The sequence below is a fragment of the Misgurnus anguillicaudatus genome, chromosome 20, assembly GCF_027580225.2.
Source record: "Misgurnus anguillicaudatus chromosome 20, ASM2758022v2, whole genome shotgun sequence".
Lineage (NCBI taxonomy): Eukaryota > Metazoa > Chordata > Actinopteri > Cypriniformes > Cobitidae > Misgurnus > Misgurnus anguillicaudatus.
The window spans coordinates 18,960,492-18,969,800 of record NC_073356.2 but is presented as its reverse complement, the minus strand read 5'-3'; the positions used below and the strand labels follow the sequence as shown (position 1 = coordinate 18,969,800).

General features: G+C 36.4%; 1 long non-coding RNA gene across 1 annotated transcript; it reads right to left on the bottom strand.

Moving 5' to 3' along the window:
• Positions 1-1,960: 1,960 nt before the first annotated feature.
• Positions 1,961-6,556, bottom strand: LOC129455824 (uncharacterized). The gene is made up of 4 exons (XR_012359716.1): positions 6,181-6,556; positions 5,403-5,442; positions 3,646-3,791; positions 1,961-2,923 (listed from the first exon to the last, which is right to left on the bottom strand). It is a non-coding gene; the product is annotated as an uncharacterized lncRNA (long non-coding RNA).
• Between the last annotated feature and the right edge of the window lie 2,753 nt (positions 6,557-9,309).

Sequence of the window (9,309 nt, the reverse complement as noted above, 5' to 3'; positions counted from 1 at the left end):
AGCTGATAATGAAAATCATTTTTGAGACACATTATAAAGAAGGGACACATGATTCATTTGTTTCGGAGAAGGTCTGCGAAGGTAATTAAAACAGTGACACTTTTGCTATGATGAACTTGTACAAATTTTTCCTTGCATGGCTTGAGGGATTATATGAGTGTCTGTGTATGGGAAGGCCAGTTCGATATCATTCTTCGCTTTAGTTATATGTCCTTACGCTCATTTAATTAAGCCAGAGAATATTTATGGAGCATGAATATTTCTGAGATTTTTGCCTGGAGTCAGCATCAAAGTCATTCGTGGTCATAATTTTTTGGATGCTACTTTAAATTACATCGCTTTTTCATTGCCCTGTAAAATGGATTACAAACCAAGACAACTGCACTTAGGCTGCAGTGAAACTTCATTCGGTATTTTGATTCATTATGCAATTATACAGATGAAAGCAGAATATATATTTTTAAACAAAAAATTATCAATTGTAAAACTGCATCAGATGGTTGGGCTTCAGTGGTATCTTAATATTACTCTGCATTATTGAACTGTACATGTTTATTGTGGTAGATATGTGACAATTTGCATGTTTATGTATCTAAGACAGGTGTCTTCAACGTTTTTGGGACAAGATGAGCAGGAACCCCCTAATACTAAATGTGTAAAAGTAAGCAGTCAGGTACGATGAGCTGCTTTATCGTATTAGGCACAATGCAAAGTATAGTAAAGCACAACTATTGACCAATCAAAAACAAGGAATGGAACTAACTGTTTTATAAATAGAAACAAACGATATTGTCACATAGCCATTAGTGGCAAAGAGCATCAGTGGTGCTAAAACATGCTAAAAAGTTAAAATGTGTTTATTTATTTGTGAAGACAACAGATAAACCATAAATCACTTTACATCAACATCACATAAAGCAGATTCCCCGCCAGCCTGATTTGCACAAAAGTTTCTCAAAATGCCTTCCAGGAAAATTTTCATCTAAAAATATATAAACATACAAATATATAAAGAACAGATGGGAAAAAACATTTCATCCTATATATATATTATTTTCTGCCTATAAACTCTTAAATATGGGTATTTTTCTTTGGATTTTTTTTAGCAAAAAGCTGAAATAATTGCATTTTATGAAGGGATTTTGTAACAAGATCAGATTCAGAACAATTATTAAAACATACACGGAGTGTAAAATTAATAAATAATTTTTGCTTCAGTTTTTTATAAATTGGGTAAGTTGCTGTATTACAGATAACCATAAAAACTCATCAGGAACCCGTTTTTTTATGCAAATGCTTAATTGACAAGATAACTGGTAAGAAAATAGTTAATTAATGTTTTTTTCTCACAGAGACAGCGGAGGCAATTAAACACACAAAATTTGTGCTGAACAGGCAAATATGAACAAATCAAATCACAAAATACTATTGTGATTAAATAGCAGCAAACGTGTAAAAATCTAAATTGAACTAAACTCATGACACTGATCTAAAACCATCTTGTGTAATAAACGCACGAAAGCAGATGAATGCAGCCACCATTGTCATTAGATTTTACATCTTTATCTCAGACATGACGACGTCATGTTTCAGTTTTACTTTTGTTCTGGAGATTAATCTTGCATTCTTTCATTGCACTATACACTGAAAAAAAAAATCCTTTCAATTTACGTAATTTTAATGTGTACATCGGTCCCACATGATCCGATTGTTTAAAACCAAAATAATTTTCTCAAATTAATTTTTATGTGTCAGACCAAAACATTTTAATTACTTTAAGTAGTCTAATAGAAATATGTTGACTCAAAGTGCTATTTCTCTTTACTATAACACATTTATTTTGTAATGTTTAAGTAATTTTATTATGTAAGGGGACTAGATTTTCATCTGTAATTCCAACATGCTTTTTTAATGCTTATATTATGGGATTATGTAACTCTAAAGCAATTTCATTGTCTCTGGCACCAGAATAATCACCCATAATTATCCAAATGTTATTTATTTTAAAAAAAATACAAAATACATTTGCATTGGCATAAAAAGCAAAGAGTTTTGTACAAATGTTTAGTGATATTGAGGCAAACCACTGCTTTCAGATCATCAATTCATTTAAATTACTACACATTAATTCAATAACAGTCAATAACTATTACAACAATCAGCACATGCAGTACATACATAAAGGGGCAATTTCCCAAACAGGTTGTAGATTAATCCATGACTAGGCCCTAGTTATATTAGGATATTTTTACAAAAATAAAGTTTACAAACAAACCTACCTTACAAAAACAACACTGGAGTACATCTTTAGACAAAACAATGGCACTGATATATGGCATTGCAAAAGTCTGGGACTAGGAAAAGCCCCATCTGTGAAACTGACCAAAATGTTTAAAATAGTTACTATCACAGTAGATTTAGAAGTGCTAAAGCACAAACACTGCATTCCAAAGAGACATGCAAAACAGTAAGTACTATTATTTATAAAATGGATTTACAAACTGGAAAATATCAATCCTTCAGAAAGTCAGAGCTACAGCATTTATAAACTGTTAATCAAAGATTCAACAAAAACAAAATACAACAACCATTTCCAAAATCGACTCTGAGCAGCAAACTGTTAATGTATTAATAAGAGAAAACACTTCAAATTCAAAAATGAGCAGCACAGTCTTTCTGATCCTTTCACTGAAAGAAACTGTTCGTTAAAGTTACTCTCAATGCAGTTTGGATTTCCTCAAAAATAAAGCGGAGATCAGGTTTAAGGCATACATCAGCTCAAACACGATGTTGCAACACCTTCATGGCTTCCAGGACTATACAAAGATCCTCTTCTTCATCACAAGAAGCATGTTGTTTGAGAGCACAAATCCCAACATTGGTGTCTTCAAACGACCTCACTGATGCTGACTTCATCCATGCCCTGTACAAAACAGACAAATGTAGTTAAGGAAACAGAAAAAAAGTTACTGTTACAATAAAAGTGTCATTGGAAATTAGTACAATGCAAACAAATATAAGTATACAGACCCATGTGCATTGCCACAGCATGTTACAATTGGTTACAAATACATGGGTTACAAAGCAAGGCAGCTGCACTGTCCACTGCTCTGGGTGTGTGTGTGTGTGTGTGTGTTTACTACACTGGAATGAGTTAAATAAAGAGGCCACGTTTCGAGTGTGTGCTACCACACCTGACAATCACATCAAAAGTGAATTCTCTCATTTTCTCACTCTCATGTTGTTACAGACCTGTATAAATGTCTTTGTTCTGATAAACATGAAGGAAGATATTTATTTTGAGAAATGTTTGCAACCAAACTGTTCATGAGCCCCATTCACTTCAATAGTATTATTTTTCCCCACTATGGAAGTGAATGGGGCTTATGATTGGTTTGGTTACAAACATTCCTCAAAATATCTTCCTTAGTGTTCATCAGAACAAAGACATTTATACAGGTTTGTAACAACATGATAGGGAGTAAGTGATGAGAATTTTTATTTTTGGGTGAACTACCCCTTTAAATCTTCCCAGGTGTTTTAATGACCCGTGTGCCAAAAGATGTTGTAACTAAAACATACTAAACGTTCTGTACTTCCAACAATGTTTACACATTTTTATGTCTGTGAATCTATATTACTTACTTCTGTCATTTGATCATTAATTGTTTGAAGTCTTTTTGCTAGCTGTCATCCTTTCTGATAGAAGAGTTTCATCAGGTTTTTGGATTGGAGGTCCAGGTGACACAGGAACATTAGACAGTAGTGATTCTTTTAAATTCAGCATTTATCTGAAAACAAATTAACTAGGGGTGCACCGAAATTTCGGTCGCCGAAAATTTCGGCCGAAAATGGCATTATCGGTTTCGGGCCGAAATAAAAAATCCAGCCGAAAATGTAAACCGAAAATGAATGTCAACCGCGCCCCTTTCATCTGTGCGCTAGCGCTTGGGTTTCACTCAGCCTCACGGTGATCAGTCGTCTCCCACCCCTCCCCTTCGTGCTCAAGCAGGTTTCACTCAGGGTCCAGCTGTTTGCACGCGTCTGCAAAGATTAAGAATGTCTTGATGTGTAAACTTTAGAGAGAGTCGCGCTATGTGTCTCTTACTGTAATCCATTAACGTACATTTGGCGAATAAAGCAATGAAACACAACGTAACGTTTTTATGTGGAGCGACTGTTGCGCTGTTTGGGATTCACCATCAGTCTCTGTATATGCATGCGTTTAAGTGCCCTTAAAGCCGAAAGTATACTAGGGACGTCCGCGTATGCGCGCCATCAGTTTCGTCATCAGGAGGGTGCGTGGCCGGCCGCGCGGACCGTCCGCGTGCAGCCCAAAATTTGAGACCGCACGGACAGTGCGCGTACAGTCCGCGTACAACATCGCATGCGCGTGAAAATATTTAGACAGGACACTCCACTACAAACAATTATACAAAGGAAATAGACAGCATTTGCACACATACTATCGTTTTTCTTCTTTAATTTTATTTCATCCATAAACAGAAAGCTGTGGAGCATGTTTGTTACCATATTGTTTGATTCCTGTTCTTTGTTGTCTTCTTGTTTGTTCTAAACTGTGTTTGCAATGGTGGATCGGTTTCTTTTCTTCACCTATCCTAATGTTTTAATGTACTGTAAATGTCTCCAAATCAGTGCTGCACTAGAGTAATAATTTGAATAGAGACGCGTAAAAAAAACAAACAAGCAAACATAAATTCTCTCTGTTATTGACAGGGCACATATAAACAAAATTCTCTCCACAGTATTGTTTTTCTAATAAAAACATTTGTTTATGTCTGTATAGATTACAGTCAGATTAACCTACTGAAGTCTGTGTCATTAATGTTGATCAAACAACCCATGACAAAAAGACAAATAGCTCTAAAAAATAATAATATATTTAATTTATTGTGTTATGATTAATTTAATTTGATTTCTGTACCTAATGCTAATTTCAGACCTTATTAATGTACAACTTTGTTCTCTTTTATAAATGTTTGCAATTTCTTTATTTTTTATTAGATTTTTCCCACCTGCTTTTTGCTGATCCGAAAAATAATCTGATCTGTGCCTCAAAATCTGTAATGTGATCTGAACTGTGAGTTTTTTTATCCGTCACACACCCCTAGTAAAGTTAGCACACAGTGATAGCCATAAATGCAATTGTACTAATAATTGGCATAATAATTTATTTCAGTGTTTCGGTTTCGGTTTTTCGGCCATGGTTTCCTTTTTTCGGTTTTCGGTTTCGGCCAAGAATTTTCATTTCGGTGCATCACTAAAATTAACCAACCATTGTATATTTGAGTACTGTGAGTCAAAGAATAATACATGTATATTAGTTACAAAAATAAGATTTAGCTCCTAACAGCAGTACAAAAGTGAAAGAAATGACTTACCAATGCTTTTGAGTGTGTAGCGCATGCAAGGATGATGGACCTATAAGAGGAAGTATTCAGAGGTGAAATCAACACATAACCTCAAATGATGAAGGTCACACATACACAGAACAATAATGAAATAAGTATTATATCTGTCATAGGACGCAATGTTGGACAAAATGAGATCTTAAAACACGGTTCTCTTCTGAAAACGTCAGCTCAAGGTGTGGTCACTTCAAAGCGGTTTTTTTTTCAGTGAATATACCAGACTTCACGCGAGACATTTAAAAAAGCTTTTTCTAATAAAATCAAATGTTGCTCGTGGCGTAGCGAAGTCATGAATAACTGACTGGGGTCTGTTCATCTGATTAAGCAGACCGTTTGTTTCATACACAATGTCATTATTAATGTAGTCAATTGATATCATCTGGTAAATTACTTACATGGATAACGTTACTCTGGACAGAATAACTTTTGGTTAACGTTAGCGTTTTATTTGTCCTGATACGTTTCCATAGAACAGCTGAGTAAAAAGTGCCTCAAAAGTCAACTCAAAGCTGACAGTTTTCAACTCGGATAAAACTACCAAACGTGAAATAACGTTATACAGCTGACATTTTTAAAAACGCTGTGTTTTCTTTATGAGCTTGACTGACTGTTAACTTACTCCACCAACCTCCTCCAAACTAATATTTACTACAAGTCATTGCAATGGCTACATATTGTAAACAAAAATAGTCTATCTAGTGAAGATATATCACGTATGAAGCGAACATAAATAAATAATAGAACTTACTTTAATAACGTGGTGTCCGTCTGAGAGAGTTCTTCTGACTGACTGACTGCTGCTGAGTCTTCATTTTGGCGCCCAAAACAAACGATCTTTATTCTTCTTTTATGGCAGTTGACGTCCTTTTCATTGAGCTATACTGCCCCTGCTGCTCAGGAGGTGCCGTTTTGTGTGCAAACCCAATTTTATTGCTTTAAGTATTCAATTCAATCAATTTTAATCAATGTGAGAATAATGTGTTCATTTTACATTCAAACAAAACATTTTAATCCTAATCAATTAAATTATGTTTACACAAGGAATATAAATATTTTGTGTTGCATATACATGTTTATTTTATTTAAATTCAAAGACCCACTAAGTCCATTTTTTTCAGTGTAGTGTTTAACTTCTAATAGTGTTGCAACAAGTTACCAGTTACAAATAACCTTTCCCCATTTTTCAATAGTTTTAAGTGGACTTATTTTACTTTTTATTAAAAGGGATTTTTCTTTGTGGTAATCGACAATGTGCCACATACGCTATCGACTTAGCTTAACTTACATTAAACCTTATTTTCCAAGGATTTCTGCCAGTGTTTGCTGTATATAAAGGGGAAGAGACAGCAGACATCACATGTCTCAAGAAGGAAAATGAGTGGAGGTGGATATAGATTACTGAGGGCCAGCAATTAAGACGAAGTGAGACAGGGGAGGTCCCAATAAGAGCCTGCTGCTGTGTAATTACATACTCTCTGCTTCTTATTGAGTGGATCTGAAGATCTCAGGTCCATTGGATTTATGAGGGGGCAGTGTGGCACTAGGGGGCACTTGGAGGTAAAGACGATCCTGCTTAACAGCTGGCACCCTATTTATTCACAGCTGGATTTATGATAATAGGTCTACGTCCCTATGGGACTGCAATGAAACGCAGTGACTGAAACACAATGTGGAACCTGTGTGATTATGCACATTCCGAAAAATGCTGTCTCATCATCCTTGGGAATTGGTTGAGAAATCTAACACAGTGATGATAGGTTCAGGCAGGTAGTCAAAACTGCCCACACATAAAAAGCACATACAGTAGATGAGAAAAAGGGGTGTGGGAAGTGTGAAATAAAGCCGTGTCCTCGTTTCAAAGAGTGGTGTCTATTCCAAGACCTTTGCGTGGATGTTTGCGTGGTTTCATGTTGAGAGTTGGTTCCCGAAGGGTTTTCATGGCTTGTGATCTTGATAGACCGCAGCCAAAGAGGCCTACGTGGTTCTGGACTTCAGAGACCCCAAGATTGAAAAACTTTTGGCAGAGATAGTTAAAGATAGACAGGAAGAGAAGCAGAGAAAGAATGGGATTTTGGGTAAAGATACAGCGTTAAAGTTAACAAGATTTGTAAGGGAGAGAAAAGGAGAAATGGAAGAGAGAGAGAGAGAGAGACAGGGGGAGGTCTCAGATGCAAGAGACAAAAAAGTTAGAGCCAAGTAATGTGAATCTCTTCTGTTATAATAACCTGTCTATGACTCATGGTAGTAAGACCCTTGGCTTATCTCATCTTCAGCACAGAATAAAACCCATTTTTAAGAATTGAAACAATATAAAGAAAGGTTACCATGCCCAACATCCGTGACACCCCTAGTTAGAGGGAAGCAGAGGAGTAGCATAAAAATGCATAACACGCTTCTGTGCTGAGATCCCGTGTGTGCCGTCCTGATTGCTGGGCAGCACAGAAGAGCAGGAGATATCACGCCGTCTCAAAGTAATCTTGAGCAACAGATATAGCGATGGATAATCATGTCCATAAAGCCATCACATTTTGGCAATCTATTTTATTACATAGGTCTTCTTTTTCTTTCTCATGTTTGTTTTTCTTTTTTTCTGGATTTCATCCATTCTGAAGTTGAAGTCTCTTTAGGCTAAACAGATTAAATCCAGTAATGACTCTCGACAGCCCGTGTGTACGTGAGTCACATATATTTAAGACTAAATGACAGTTTTGGTCGAAGCGTTCCTGCGATGCCATGTTAAGTGCCTTGTCTGGTCTCATCCAAGCTTTATATAGAGGCTTGAAACCCTGTTGCCCCAGGGGAAGATGTTTAAGCAGTGAGATATGAGGGGGGACCGGAGACCGTGGCTTGGATGCCTCTGCTCATCTATGCCCACAAGTTCTCCATCTCCTCTGCTAAGAGAGTTAGAAAAGAAAGTGCTATATGTGCCAAACAGCTCTAACGAACTGGCTAAGAGCTGCCAGGGCTGATAATTCTGCCCCTGAAGTGCAATTTCCATTCTGTACCCATTGTCTTCAAAAAGAAGTCAGATGAAAATGGTTTCAAACCAGCCAGAAATGCATGTGGCCACTCTTTTTAAAGAGTTTTTAAATTTCCTTTGGTGTATAAGATTGTATTAGGTACATGTTAACGTTATGAAAAAGGTACAAACCCCAGAGTAAACGATGACGCGAGTTATCATCTCCAACGTAAATCTCTTTTTTTGGACTACAACAAACACACGGATTTTAGGCAACAGTTTACTTCCTGGGATTGGTGATGTAGACAAGACTGACATTATCAGAATTCCTCCCACTTCAGACTTTGGACAGCCTGTAAGTTACCTCCTGTTAGCAACCAAATCTTTCAAACACGCTAAGGAGCATCACATTTCCGGCTGACTTCAGAGGTATTCAGGCCAATCACAACGTACAGTTTATCTGGCCAATCAGGGACACAGAGCTTTTCAAATCCGTGCATTTCAGGAAGATGGAGCTACAAAAATGTACGGTATGTGAAAAATAATGTGTTTTTTAATCATAAACCACACAAACACATTACCAAATACACAAAATAACATTGTTTTAGCAATAAAATAGGTACTCTTTAACTCTTTCACCGCCAGCGTTTTTTAAAAAAAGTTGCCAGCCAGCGCCAGCGTTTTTCATGATTTTCACAAAAGTTTAATGCCTTCCAGAAAATGTTCTTCTTTAAATATATAAACATACAATATATCAAATGAACAACCCAGTCTCACCCCATGGCATCAATATTTGACGACACTTGACCATGCGTCCATTCGTCATTTTTTGACGAACTGGGGACTTCAATACTATTACGTCCGTTGCATTCTCTTTCCTATTTTCTTACCATTTTCGCGTCGGTTTAGGGTTAGATT